Here is a 14,593-nt window from a genome sequence, read left to right on the forward strand (position 1 = left end):
GAGCCAAAATGAATCCTACCAGAACAGGTGCCAGATAAATGGAGAGGCAGGGGCCAGATAGCAAAGGCAGGTCAGACAGGAACACAGCATCACAATTAAAGGATAACCCTGATGCCCTGCCCTGTGTAAACCAGATCTTTGTGACTCCAAAACCACCTCATGCCTTCTTAACCACCTTGAAGCTACATATCCACAGGGAATTAAATTCAGATCTCTTTCCTCCTGCTAATTTTGCTTCATGTTCTGATCACCAAAAAATACAATTCTAGGCACCTGGCTGGCTCAGTCAGTAGAGCATGAGACTCTTGATCTCAAGGGTTATGAGTTCAAGACCCACATTGGGCATAGAACTTAAAAAAAAAATACAATTCCAGTTGCCTCGTTATTACACTGGATGAATAAACTATGGGTCCAAATGAATGAGAAATGCCTCAGCTAATATCATAAGCAGGTGGTTTGCAGCTTTGATGTTTCTCAGCATTGCCTGAAGCAATGGGAACTCAATGAATCTGAAAGAGCCCCCCATGAAAGCACTCTTCTGTGAGTGATCACACAGCAGGGGTCAGGACCCTCCTGAAGTCCTTCCTTGAAATCTGACAGTTGCCATCATGGCCTGTAATTGCCCCATATCAAATTCACACTGAGCAGCTCCACACCTCCACCATCCTTCTTCTTTTGGCCAAATTCAGACCCAAACACTTCTCCGAATGAAGTTCTGTCAGGCAGTTGATTCAAAAGCCAGTTTTCGTCTTAAGGTCAAATAAAATGGTTTTAAAGAAATACCAGAATTTAAGATAAAGCTTGTTCTTAATATATGACTATCAGCCACAAACAGTTATAAATACCCATGATGAATAGGCATTGTGCCGGGTTTTAGAGAGACCGTGGTATGAAGAACCCACAAAGTAATCTAATGAAGGAGGAGAACTCTCCATGAACAAATAAATCACAAGAAATAACAATAACAATATAAATGCTAACTGTAATGAATGTGTGATGGGCCGGCCAGATTCCTCTTCAAGCATGATGGACACCTTTCTCCAGGTAGCAGGAGCGCTGCCTCAGTTAAATAAAGCAGACTCACCTAAGGGCATGCCTACTTCTGGAGGCAGTCTGCATCCAGTGACTGATGGATTTATACAGGGTATAAAGTCTGGCCCCTACACCTAACTGAAGGCTCATCTGAAGGGCCTCAGAACTCTCCACTTTGCCCACTGTTGACTGACTCCTCCCAGGGCAAATCCTGCTTCTTCCTATTCCTTTCAAGGGTGTTTATTGGTCCCAAAAACTTTCCTAATAAACTTCCTAAATAATAATCTCCAACTCAGAGTGATGCCTGAAAAATCTTTTCCCTAATAAACACTCAGTGCCAACAATTACAACAGTATGCTGTATTGTTTCTCCTGGAAAGTGAGGTGCTATTTCATAATTTAATAGACAACAATTCTGAGACAGATAACACCTCAAAAGTGTCAGTTAGGAAGATACCTGGTTTGGCTTGATGCAGAAATTAATTAAATGCCATTTCATTACTCTACATTATATGTAGGTTATATGTATAATACAATGTACATAAATTGACTAATATATTTATGTACATTTATTTCTTGATTTCTCACTACAAATATGTTTACTATTTGACCAAGGAGTACAGGCAACAGAGAAGGAATGTAGTTTATTCCCAGAAATTTATGTTTTGGAGCCACGATACTTACATGTAACTGATGAATTACTAAATACAACAAGGAGGACATATAAGTAAAGAATTCAGGTCTTCCTGGAGGAGATTGGATAAGAGTAAATTTTGGAAAGATAGGTACAATTCAGATAGGGAAAAAAAGTAAATTAGCTAGAGTTTTGGGACAGAGCTAGAAATACAGTATTTATGGGTAAAAGGAGAAGCCCACCGTAGTTCTGGACTCATTCTCAAAAATAAAATTATAATTTTTTCTTTTAGAGTGGTGAGGGCCCTCACTCTCTGAAAGTGTGTTTAAAAAGATGTGTTCTGAGATCTGATGCACTGAGTCTATTCTCTACCTTCCGCATTTTTTTTCTTTGCTGCCCACACTCACATGGGTCCAGTTCCATCCTAGCTGCTTTTGGCATTCCTTATCCCATAATGGTGTCCTAAGACTAGCTCTACTTCTAGACTATTGAAATGGATTCCTTTGTTTTTTATTTTTGGTTTTGTTGTTGTTGTTAACTTCCAGTTATTGCCTCTGCTTGATTTCTAGCTATTTAAGGAAGAAGATGCTGAATTCTGTAGCCATGCACATAATGGAAATTCTACAAAAGATACTTCAAAGGAAAAATGTTCAGGATTTATGAATGAAGGGGAGAAAGAAACATAAAGGTGAGAAGGAAAGGAGCCAAATTAAGTTCGTATTAACTAAGAGCAGTAATTATTTTGTTCACATTTTATTAACTAATTAGTTTTTATTTTCTTTGAAATGATAGGCACTTCCCTTCACTCATTCTTTTGTATGTGAATCCATGTCAACTGATTAATATTTTGCCTGAAAAGGAGCTGAAGACATAAGTAATTATAACAACCATACACAGATAAGAGTGCTTGTCCTCACTGTATCCCACTATTCTTCAGATTTTCATTTATGAAAATGTTCCTATCATACAAAATGGAGGCATTTTCTTTAAAGAAATATTTACTATCTATAGCTTCCCCAAAATGTGTAAGCTTCCCAAAATGATCAACTGGATGGCCTTAATTTCTCATTCCTTCTGTATTTTATACTATCCCAGTAATTATTTTTTAGATCCCATTAATTCTTTGAAATGCTTTCTGATAAATAAATGTGTGCTAGACATGGTCCTCCCTTCAGGTGTCCAAGCCTGTAACAAACAGTATTCAATGTGTTCAGTGAACATACCTGATGCTGGGCATACGTAGATGTTACTCTTGTAGCTTTTTGTAACCTCCTAGACCATTTCACAGCCCATTTTTCTTCAAAAGCCTTTGCTGAGTCTCCCTTCACTGCCAATTCAAAGAATCATCCTTACAAATATTAAATGCATGGTAAATATTTCAGTAATTTATTGAATAATCTGAATATAAGTAGGCATCCTCATTCTCTGGTCTGATCATAGTAATGACAGTATTTTCTTTATGGCTGGTTATTTTGGATATTCTGTCTCATTATAATAAGATAATTCATTTTTTTAAAAAAAATCAAACCATCAGTACAACTCATAATAGCACTTTTTCTTCAAAATTGCTTCTAAGTTCATGCATGAAGTCTTAAGGAGCCACTTAAAACCTAAAGATATGTCATGATAATCACCAAGGAGACCAGTGCCTGGGTGTCATTTGAGGAAGGAAATAGAAAGCCTTATTTGGTTTGGAATATCATGATACAATAGAAAAAATAATATTAATATGAGATTGTTCTTATTACCTTTTTCCTCCCTTAAGCTCTAAGAAGAACTCCATCTTTGCCAGGTTAATTTCTAAGGCTTTACTGTGTAGAATTGGGGTAATGCGTGAGAGGGAGAATAAAGAAGCCTGATCTGATTGATTCATACTGGAAAGGACAGAGAGTTATTTATAGATAAGACCGTGAGATGGGGGAGTGGAAGGAATGGTAACAAGACAAGCAATATCCAGCATATGCTGCGCTTGAGGGAGAGTTTAGGGGAGTTCCAAGAATGAGAGGGAGAGTTATCTGGCTAGCTGCCATGATATGATTTCAAAAGATTCAGAAGATAATGTTGAAGAAGGGATTAATTTTTTTGTTTGCTGTTTGTTATTAAAGAAACTCTCCTTTGATTTTTTTTTTGTAGTGACTGCTATTTTACCTTTAAAATTCTTTTAGATGTCAAAATTATTTTTAAATGTGACAATAGGAGTTCATTAGAGTTCCATTTAAGCTGTTGTGTTAGGGTTAATGGAGATATATCAAAGTAGAAATGTCATAAAGACATTGAGAGATATATGACTTGAGTTTAGATCAGGGAAGGCTTGGAGAGATTTATAAATCATTAGTATGGCTGTGGCAGCTGACACCAGGGGAAGGAAAGAGTTCTTTGAGGAATGTAGTGTAGGAGTGAAAAGCACAGAGGCCACAGCCTAAAGAAAAATAGTTATCTAAACCAAGACTTGGTAGAGCATACAGATATTGACATTAGACACTCAGGAATGAAAGGATATGAAGGACTGTAACTGGCTAGATAGAAATTCAAACAAAATAGGGTAAAAGCAATCTTACCTGAATAGTCTGATCATTTGGAGTTTGATGTCAAAGAAACAGAGAATGTGATCAGGGAAGCAGAAAAAAACATAGGCAAGAGCTATTGTCTCCAAAGCAGTGAGTGGTGCTGACAGAAAGTGGCTATCAGCTATTTATTTCAGTGGGGAAACTGGCAGAACTTGTGTCAGGCTTTGTATGGAAGATCCCTAAGTGGCAAGTCGTCAGGATGGGGGTAGGGGAAAAGGAAGCTTTGTCAGGATTGGGGACCTTAGAAAGACATCATCAGGAAAGGTAGATTAAGGGCCTCTGAAAACCCACTTCTCCATAAAAGCAATGGGAACATGGATAAAAATTGTCAAAAGCAATTTTTTAACAACTCTGGAAATTAGTCTAAGACTTGCAACAATTCAAGGAATGTTTATTCAAGGATCTGGGGGAACAGTGTTGTGTCCTGATTCACTCAGGAATTCTCTGAGTTTCTCTCTGGAAGAACCACCATTATTCAGGGTACAGAATAAATCCAAAATTTATAAGTTGGAAGAAATCAACTTTATTACAAATAATTTCATTTTAATGTTTCATCCTAACTCAATTCTATTCTGAGTTTTCAGATGAATATACAGAATAATCTTTGAAGACCTACTGAAACCTGACTATTGTTATGATTATTACAGTTCTAGAATGGCATTAGATATTAATATAATACTATTATTTTTCTCAAAATTAATAAAGTGCTTTATATCTTTATCAATTGCCGTTATATGCAGGATCTCATAATTCGCATGAAAGTTCTGTGAAAAAGGTAACATGATTCCCATTTTATAGATGAGCAAATCAGGTCCAAAAGGATATTGCAGTTTGCCTAAGGTCACCAAAAAAGTGAATGGGGTGGGGGGAGAGTCACTCACACTTTCTTCTCCTTCTCCTCCTTTTCGTCCTCCTTCTTTTAAATTACTTTTAGTAAAGTCTAAGAAGCATACAGTCATAACCATCACTAAAGTCAAGAAATAAAACATTACCAGAGGCCCATTTAGTGTTATCTGTAAATTGTTATCTCCTCACTTCCCACAAAACGTAATTACTATCTTTAAAGATAGGGTAATGCCTCCTTTACTTTCCATTTTTACCACACAAGCATTCATTTCTAAAGACTGTGTGTATTTTATATAAATAGAATCTGTATATGTGTGCATGTGTGCTTGTATATAGACAAACGTATATGCCTGCCTGCATGTGTGTGTACATATACATACACACATATAGTTAGAGTTCAACATTTTTCACTTGAACTATGCTTTATCCATGTTTAGGTTGTAGCTACACTGTGTACATTTCCCTTATTGTATACTATATGGTGGTAGGTATAGTATATGAAGGTATCACAATTTATGTATCCATTCCATTATTGATGGATATTTGAATTGTTTCCAGTTTTCAGCTATTTCCAACAATGCTGCCATGAACATACTTGAATGTGTGTCACATTTCTACGATTTGGTAGAAAATGCCACCCCATTTGTATATCTCTTTTGTGAAGTGCCTATTCCAGCTATTTGCCCATTTTTCCATTTGGTGGTCTTTTTCTTATTTGTTTTTAAGAGTTTTTTTTTTTTAAATGTTCTGGTTATCAGCTCTTGGTTATGTATGAGAAATATCTTATTCCACAATTCCCTTTTTTCTCTTCTAATGGTGATAAACAGAAATTTTAGCTTTATTAATCTTTTCCTTTATGCTAAACATGTTCAATGTACTATTTAAGAAGTACTTCTATATTCTGAGACCATTAAGATATTTTCTTAATTATCTCCTAGAAGTTTTATTTTTTAGTCTTTCACAGTTAGATCTAAAATCCATCTAGGATTTTTATTTTGTTGCCTATCATGTGAGGTCTGGGTTCCAATGAATATTCAAATGCCTCAGAATATATTTAGAAGACTGCAGTGCTACCTTCATACACGAACTCAGGTGTCTTAGTTCAGTGATTAAATCAGACTTTTAAAATATTTTTTTAAATTTTTTATTATGTTATGTTAGTCACCATACAATACATCATTAGTTTTTGATATAGTGTTCCATGATTCATTGTTTGCATATAACACCCAGTGCTCTATGCAATACGTGCCCTCCTTAATACCCATCACCAGTCTATCCCAATCCCCACCCCCCTCCCTCTGAAGCCCTCAGTTTGTTTCTCAGAGTCCATAGTCTCTCGTGGTTCATTCCCCCTTCTCAGACTTTTAAAATATATTTGCCCAGTTTTTCAAGTAATCCTTATTGGAAAGGCTGCTCTGAATTACCCAACCATCTATTACTAGAATCAGAAGTTAGCCATCATTGGACTTTTAATCTTTTTACATCTGCCTCCTTTTAGACACAATACCTGCCATTGTGGACCTTTCATATGGCTAGAGAGATATGACACATGCCCATTATGCGGTTACAGAACAATATAAGACAATTAGTGATTAAATACAAACATGAGTGGTATAGACATTAAATGCTTTGGAAATCAAGGAAAGGTAAAGTACTCTGTGATAGATTTAGATAACATAGAGGATGTATAGGACTTAGAAAAATGCACAAGAGGGGAGGAGGCCATCTAAGTGAAGATGGCTAGATGAAAGTGAATATAAAGCTAAATTCAATAAGAGAAATGAGCCTGGCTGGCTACTGGACTAGGGAAGATCTTGACAATCTAGGAGGATCATCCAGAGATTTTGTTGTGTCTGGGGGCGGGGGGGGGGGGGCATAAATATTATTTGGAGTTGAAAGCCCATATTAATGAAAATCTTAAAAGTTAAAGTTTGGGCTCTGTTTTGAGAACAATGGCAGGCTATGAGAAGTTTTGAACTATTGATTGATTTGGTAAAGTAATCACAGAGGTCTTCCTGAAAGTGTTGGATAGATTAGAGATGAAAGAAATTAGGAAAGAAAAATGAGCAGGAATGACTTTCCTTGTCATGTGTTAGAGCCCTGGGCCTAGGAGAAGACCATGCCTAATGGTGACACCAAGTGATAGCAAAAAGCAGTGTCAGATAAATGAAAACATATGTCCATGCAGAAACTTGTACTTCAATCTTCATAGAAGAACTATACATAATAGCCAAAAGTAGAAACAAACAAAATGTCTATCATCTGATAAAAGGTTAAACAGAATATGGTATATCCATATAATGGAATGTTATTCCTTATCTTCTCTAGTTCTTTTACTCTCCAGGGGAGGATAAGAAGAGTCCCCAAGGTGTGATATTTCCCAACAATTTGAGAAGAAGTTTTGACCTAGAACTAATTTTGCAAATAAAGAAATGTGTGATTCACTGTGCCCAAATTGTCATAAAGCAATTCATCTCATTTACATTTCATGAAAGAGGAACAAGAATACACAAATTAAAAGCAGAGGACTAAGATTGAAGACTTCAAAATGCCTATAAAATTCAAATGGACTTAAATAAAAAAGGAAATTATTGGGTCAAATAAGGTTTTGAGCTTCAGACACAGCCTTATCACGGAGTTCAAATGATGTCAACAAGATTCAGTCTCTGTTTATGTCTCCTGACTCTGTGAGTCTGTGTCCCTTATTCTCTGTGTTAAGTTCATTCTTAGGCTCTTTGTACATATCATTCTCCAGCAGTTCTAGGTTTGCTTCCTGAATAATCTCAATGGAAAAGAAGGCTTCTTTCCCCCAAAAAGTTCTAGTAAAAGGGCCAAAAAGTGTTCTTATTGACCTGGCATAATGATAGACCTAGTTCCTGAATCAATCATTATGGCCATACTCTGATTGGCAGAGTATGGTCACATGCCTTCCTCCGGAAGCTGAGTGGAGGGATCAGCCACACCTGACCAAATGCACTGAGGGTATAAGAGTGTTAGAGTTGCCAGATTTAGCAAATAAAAATACAAGATGCCTGGTTAAATCTGAATGTCAGATAAACAATGAATATAGTGTTAATGTAAGTATGTCCTATGCAATATTTGGGACATGTTTACATTGATATGTTATTTGTTGTTTCTCTGAAATTTGTTGTTTCTCAGATTTAACTGGGAGTCCTGTATTTTAATGGGCAATCCTAAACAGGATGCTTCTATCAAGGAAAACTGGAATGCTATTACAGAAGGGGGAATAGGTGCTCAGCAGAAAAATTTAAATATCTGTGAAGAGTAGATTAGAGAAGAAGCCAGTATATCTCTTTGTCCTTCTGAAAGTACCATCCAAGGTATTAAGAAACCTCTTCAGTATAGTCAAGGGATAAACTAATGTCATGCTGACAATATGCCAAATTTGCAATCCTAGTATTTAAAGCATTTGGAGAGAACATGACTTATTCCAAAATTTGCCAAAGAGATGCACTCACCTACAAAGTCACTTTCTTCTTCTCTGAATGTTAAAATAAAGGGCTTTGTTTTCATAAACCTGAATGTTCCAGGAGCTTTCAGTGAAAAGAAGTATATCAATCCCAACTTGCCCATTCAACTAAAGAAATAATTCACTGACATACAAAGAATCACAAGTAAATATAAGGAAGTGTCACCACCCAAAGCTCCCTCAAGCAGAAGTGAGAGGACGATTTGATCATTATGATCTCGTGACTCCAGATCTCATAACTGATCTACAAAACTTAAAATTTCATTTAGGCCATTTACATAATCTAATCTACAAAATTAAATTCCAAGCCCACATCATGATTGGAAAAATACAGATTTCCGAGTTTTACGACTATAGTACACTTGCATAAGGTGTTCCATAACAAAGGCTTTTTGCAGAGGGACAAAATATGCCAAGTGAAATAAACTAAAATAAGTGCCCATATGTGTGCATATATAAAAATTCATATAGAGAAGTATTTATTCTTACTTATTTCCTATAGGAATATAAATGTGATTTTAAGGAGAGGTAATTTTACAAATGACAAATATTCCATTTAGTTGATTCAAAAAGAAAAAAGCATTTAACCAGACATCAGACCCTCACCTGAGCCACCCCTGAACCTCCCCCCAGCATCTGCCTACACCTACTCAAACTGCACTGTGACTTCCAGGAATCAACAGGAGCGGCTCAGAGGAGTGAGGTGGATGGCCCCCCCGCCCCATACCAAGGCATCTGTTTCCCAACCCTAAAAGAGCAATGGGGCTATTTGTGGTTGCCAGTTGCCCGTATATCATCCTCTCCTTCTTCTCCTGTCTCTTCCTTCTCACACCTGTGTTTGTGAACCAACCTTAAAATCTTTTTGCAAAAGCAAAGCATAGCAGCTGGGGGTTGTTTGTTTCACATACCTTCTGGCTAGTGCCATTCCACAAATGTCCAATTCACACCTCCATCTTGCCAGTCTTCAGGGAATTTTCTGCTTTTCATTGCTTTATTTGTGGACATTTCTTTGCTGTGTGTGGGTGTATGTGTGGCGGGGAGGGGAGTGGGATTGGTGGGGAGCAATGTGCTCTTTGGTTTCTGGGTTTGGCTATTATCATTTGTGATAGGGCAACAACTTTCAGTGGTTCAGTGGAACCACGCCAGCCTTTCTGACAAGAGAATAGACTGGTATGTATTGGAAACAGTCATTTGCTACGAGGGAAACAACCATCTTATTTGCATCCATGCATAGCAACAATGCAATTAGGGCAAACTTCTTAGAGAATTAGATTGAGATGGTAATTAAAGAATTGTGCAGTGCATTTTAATGTGATCATAGAGAAGTAAATTATTTGGTATTGCTATATTCTCGTGCTTAAGAATAAAATGCCCTGGGACCTTTAAATGAAATTCCCTCAAATTTCACTGGTACTAGGGAACTGATTAAAGCAGAAACTACTTGCTTAAGATTTCAGTGGCTCTAAACCTCACTATATTAAATTTCCTACAATGGAGATTCTTCTTCTAGTGCTGGCATGCAAGATACACAGTGAGGTTTTTCCTGATGCATTGGAATTTTAGCTTAGGCCCCCAAAGCTGAGGAAATCAGGCAGAAGTGCTTCTGTATTCTAAATAGAAGTAGCAGGCATCCCCATTGTATATTAAAAAGTTATCAGAACTCAGTGCCCATCATTCTCATCACCCACCTCCATTTCCAAAGGGGATGAAAAGAGCCCTTGAGTTTGAGCATTATGGACCTACCAGCTGTGGCAGTTCCCTTTTATCCTAGCCAAAAGAGAAAGGGTGAGGAGAGCTGTCCTAGGAAAGTCTACACAAGCCAACACGGGAAACTGCACCTGGCTGGGCCCTGTACTCGCCACCATGAGCCAGGAAATAAGTATTGTGAGTGACATGTGTCCCTGGAGGACAGAGACTGGTGTTTGTGTTCCACCTGGTGAGTTCACACACAAGGCCTGAGATTGCCGGAAGCTCCGCATGAAAGCAAGAGCTGCGATAGGGAGAATCCTGCACTTGTGCCAGTTGGCTTGGTGGAGTGTGTCTGTCACATTGGCTCAAGCCCTCATGATTGGAGCCTGCCCAAAAGGGAGGCCAGGAGAGATTAGCAGATGCCAGCAGTAAGAGGTTGAGAAGTGGGGGATTCCAAAGGTCAGCCAGAGAGTGTGCCATTCACATCAGGGAGTCCCTGTGTGTTTTAAGGGTATCGGGATTTCATTTAAACGGGTATGGTAAGACACGCAGACACAGAAATGACTGTTACGAAGAAAGAAGTGTACTAGACTCACAGATCCTGGAAACAGGAAGCGTGTCATACACGGGGACACATATGGTAGCACCAGGGTCAGTCAGAAGCCAGAGTGAGTGAGGGGAAAATGTGAGCAAGAGCTTTTGTTGCGGTTACCATGGGAAAGAACATGTAAAGGAGGCTAACCAGGTTTTGGATGGACTAGTTTGAATAATTTCAGCAGTCTGTGGGGGCATACGAGTTGTCCTTAGTTGGCTGGTACCTGGTCTTGGAGCAATTAGGGCAGGATTGTAAAAGCAGGATAAAGAAGGGGGTGGGAGTATGGGCTCCGGATTGGTTAGTTTGTATTTGAAAGGTGTGCTTCTGGGCAAGATGTTTACTCAAGGAATTGGCTGATCCCCTCCAGGGTCAGCAAAGCCCCAGGTGTCAAAGCATCAAGATACAGAAAATAAAAGACAGGAGCACCACTGTAGGGGGCCATGCCTGAGCTTTAAGAAAAAGCTAGTGTTTTGAGGCCACCATATTAGGAAGCTCGATGGTGAGCCGGTGTTAGCCAGAAAGAACTTCAGCAGTGCCAAGGGCATATACCTTTGTCTCTCTCCCCAGATGGAGGAAAAACAACTGGAATGACAGATACTTGGCCAACCACTCTCAAGGGCTGTAGGGTTCTGCTCAAGAAAGTGCATTCGGAACAGTAATTTTCAAAATTACTGAGGTTGTTTATTTTAAATCAGCTGTGTTCTCACAACTTTCCAGCCTTTACTCTACGTATTTATTTATTTGGACTTATTCCAGTTCCCCAATTTCTTTGTTTTTACTTTTCATTTTAGTTTTCTTGATCTGGTAAACTGAGGGTTGCTGGAGGGGAGGTGGGTGGGGGACTAGGGTAACTGGGTGATGGGTATTAAGGAGGGCACTTGATGTAATGAGCACTGGGTGTTACATACAACTGATGAATCACTAAATTCTACCCTGAAAGTAATAATAGAGTATATGTTAACTAAATTGAATTAAAATTTTTTAAAATAAAAAAAAATTATTTTTCCTTTAATAATGATAAAGGGTAGCTTCTTTTTCATAAGTCCTTACATATCTGAATATCTTTCTGTAGTCCTCACACACAAAATTTTGTCTAGGTTTTAAATTTGAATCAGAACTCCTAATATGGCTTTTTTTGGGGGGGGGGGTGGAATTTGCTCCTAGAGAGGTGAAAAGCTGGAGACTCTTCCTAATGTTTATTATTTCTTGGGTGATCTGCTTTTCTAACTTGATTCATGTAGAGCTTTTTTTTATATATCCTTTTAATGAAAAAGAAGTTCCTTCCTCATCTATGTCTTAAGGTGAGTCAGCCTTTACTGATTTGGCATGATACAGGATGACACATTTAGACCAGCTGGCTCAGATATCTTTTGTCAGGCAAATATCTTCTATTTACATTTTGTTTTGTTACTTTTATTTCATTTTCTCTGGTTTTTAATAGGAAAACTTCTGGTATTATTAAATTGCCTCTCTTTCTGATTTCTATATCCGCCGTTGTAATTTTTTAATCTTTCTGGGTCTGGAATATGTTCAGGTGTGAATCCCAGAAAACATAGCAAACTGGATGGAACAAGCAGAGTGGTTTGTCTTATATAGCAAAAGGGCCAGAGTTAGGCGGGACATGGCTAGTGCAATGGCTGTAAAATAGTATCAGTGCCTTAGGCTCATCCAATCTCTTTGTTCCTCCAGCCTTAGCTTGTGGGCTTGTTGCATCTTAGTTTTAATGTGGTGGCTGCAACTACCATCGTAATGCATTCCGAAGAGGAAACAAGGGGCAGGAACAAAAAGGCAAAGGAGACTTTCTCCCAGTGACGTTCTGTCTTTTTATTTGGAATGGATATAGTCCAGGACTATCCCTTTGCCTGTTGGCCAGACGTGGTACATGCCACCATCAGCTGGTAGGTGCTGGGAAAGGGGGTGCGGGTGGGGTTGGCCAGCCACTGGGGAGTGCCCCAAGTGTCTTCGTGCTCTCTCTCTGTCCTGACAGAGGCTTTCAATTGGTCCTTTATGTAGCTACGCCAGTTTTCCAGAACTAATTCTATTATTTTGTGTTTCCAGTGCAGATTTTAATTCCATGATTTTTCTTTTTGGTTTCCGTGATTTTTTTATTTTGATTTTATTACTATAATTTTTTTGGCACGACAAGCATCTGCTTTTTTATTTCATTCTGTATGTCGACCTAACTTTTACAACCTTATTCTGCTCTCTCCTTATGATGTTTTGTTGTTATTTTTCTATGCAGGCCATGATTTTGCCTCTCTTATTGAAAATAAGAAGTCCTTTTTTTTTTTTTTATTTCCTGTACTAAGCCATTTGTAGTGGTGTGATTTCCTCTGAGTCTTTTATACAATACTCTATTTTTCTTATGCCAAGGACTTTTTCCCCCAAAGGCCCCATGTTATGGATTTTTTTTTTATTTACTCTTGATTAAGGATGAATCTACATATCTAAAACTCACATATTTCTCTTACTTGCCTTTGCCCCTGCTCCTAATGTCCACTTCAATGCTGGTAGATTACTAGTCCCATTCTTGGATTTCATGTTATGGACGAATTGATGAATTAGTGATTGATTTCCCCATCCCCCAATCCAATTTCCACTATCCATTAGCATTTATCTGTTAGTCCAAGGTAGAAATAGCAACACCTCTGCCCCTCAGTTTTCAAGTATGAGAATCTGTGTTCAGTATGATTACAGCAGTGCCTGACACATGGTTACATCTCAGTATCTACAGTATCACCACCACCATCATCGCCATCGTCATTGGAGGAAAGACTCATGTTGAGCATCATCACATACACAAACGTCAAACCCCACACTGAGATAAACTATTTCACGAGAGCATAAGAACAACATAGAACAAAGGAACTGGACCAGCCAGGTAGAAGGCGGAGGAAGGAGGTGGTTATGGCTGCAGTTGTGTCACAGAAGGCTCACCTGAGGAAGCAGTGCTTAAGCTCAGCTGAGAGACATGATGTATCAATCAGGAGTATTTTGTTTGTCATCAGGTTTCTAGCAAACAGCCTTCAATAAAAGGGCAGTGATTGATTCCAGGAATTGAGAAGTCCAGGCCAATCAGGCTTCAGGCAGGTCATCCATCTCTCCATTATCTGACTCTGCTGTTCTCTGTGTTGATTAATTCTCCAGAAGTCTCCAGAATTCTCAGAAAGACAAAAAGCAGCTCCATAAGAACTTTCTACCCTGTTTGCTACCCTGATGCTTCATGCAAAGGGAACAGCCCCTGCAGAATAACGTAGAACAGTGTCCCGTCTTCATTTTCCTCCCTACTCTGTGCGTGTCTTCAGTACCTCCCACATATTATCTATTAAGAGTTGTGATCTTTGAATGTTTGTAGAAAAGGAAGTACCAAATGTGGCCGTGGATAAACACCCCTGAGCAAGTACAGTGTTTTGCAGTTTGTGTATATCCTGTGTGTCCAAGACAGGATCACACAGTGAGGAGAAGCCCTTCCTTTCATGGTACCTGTTCAGCTACATGGTTTTACTTTAGAAAGTAAAATCTCCATGAGACATGGATGGTGTTCAGCAAATCAGCTCAAACCAGCTTTAAAAAAGTGAAAGTGGAACGAGTTAATTCTGTAGCTAAAGAAGATTCCTCTCAGATTTTAATAAATTGCTGGCTTCGGTTTCTTAGTGGTATGAAGTTTCATCTTTTTTGTACCGTGATGAATTTTTAAATTGAGAGCTATGGGAGAAGTTTTTCGGGGTTGAATAAAATCAC

The 14,593-nt window shown here is 38.4% G+C and overlaps 1 long non-coding RNA gene across 2 annotated transcripts in view; it reads left to right on the forward strand.

The window, feature by feature from the left end:
• The window catches only part of LOC125281050 (uncharacterized), a 147,561-nt gene extending 142,611 nt beyond the window's left edge, over nt 1-4,950 (forward strand). The window contains exon 4 of one of the 2 annotated variants that reach the window (XR_007188040.2): nt 2,235-4,950. This is a non-coding gene — a long non-coding RNA (uncharacterized LOC125281050). The remainder of the gene's footprint in view (nt 1-2,234) is intronic. The other variant, XR_008957751.1, reaches the window with a different exon arrangement.
• Nucleotides 4,951-14,593: the final 9,643 nt, after the last annotated feature.

This window comes from Ursus arctos, unplaced genomic scaffold (genome assembly GCF_023065955.2).
Source record: "Ursus arctos isolate Adak ecotype North America unplaced genomic scaffold, UrsArc2.0 scaffold_6, whole genome shotgun sequence".
NCBI lineage: Eukaryota > Metazoa > Chordata > Mammalia > Carnivora > Ursidae > Ursus > Ursus arctos.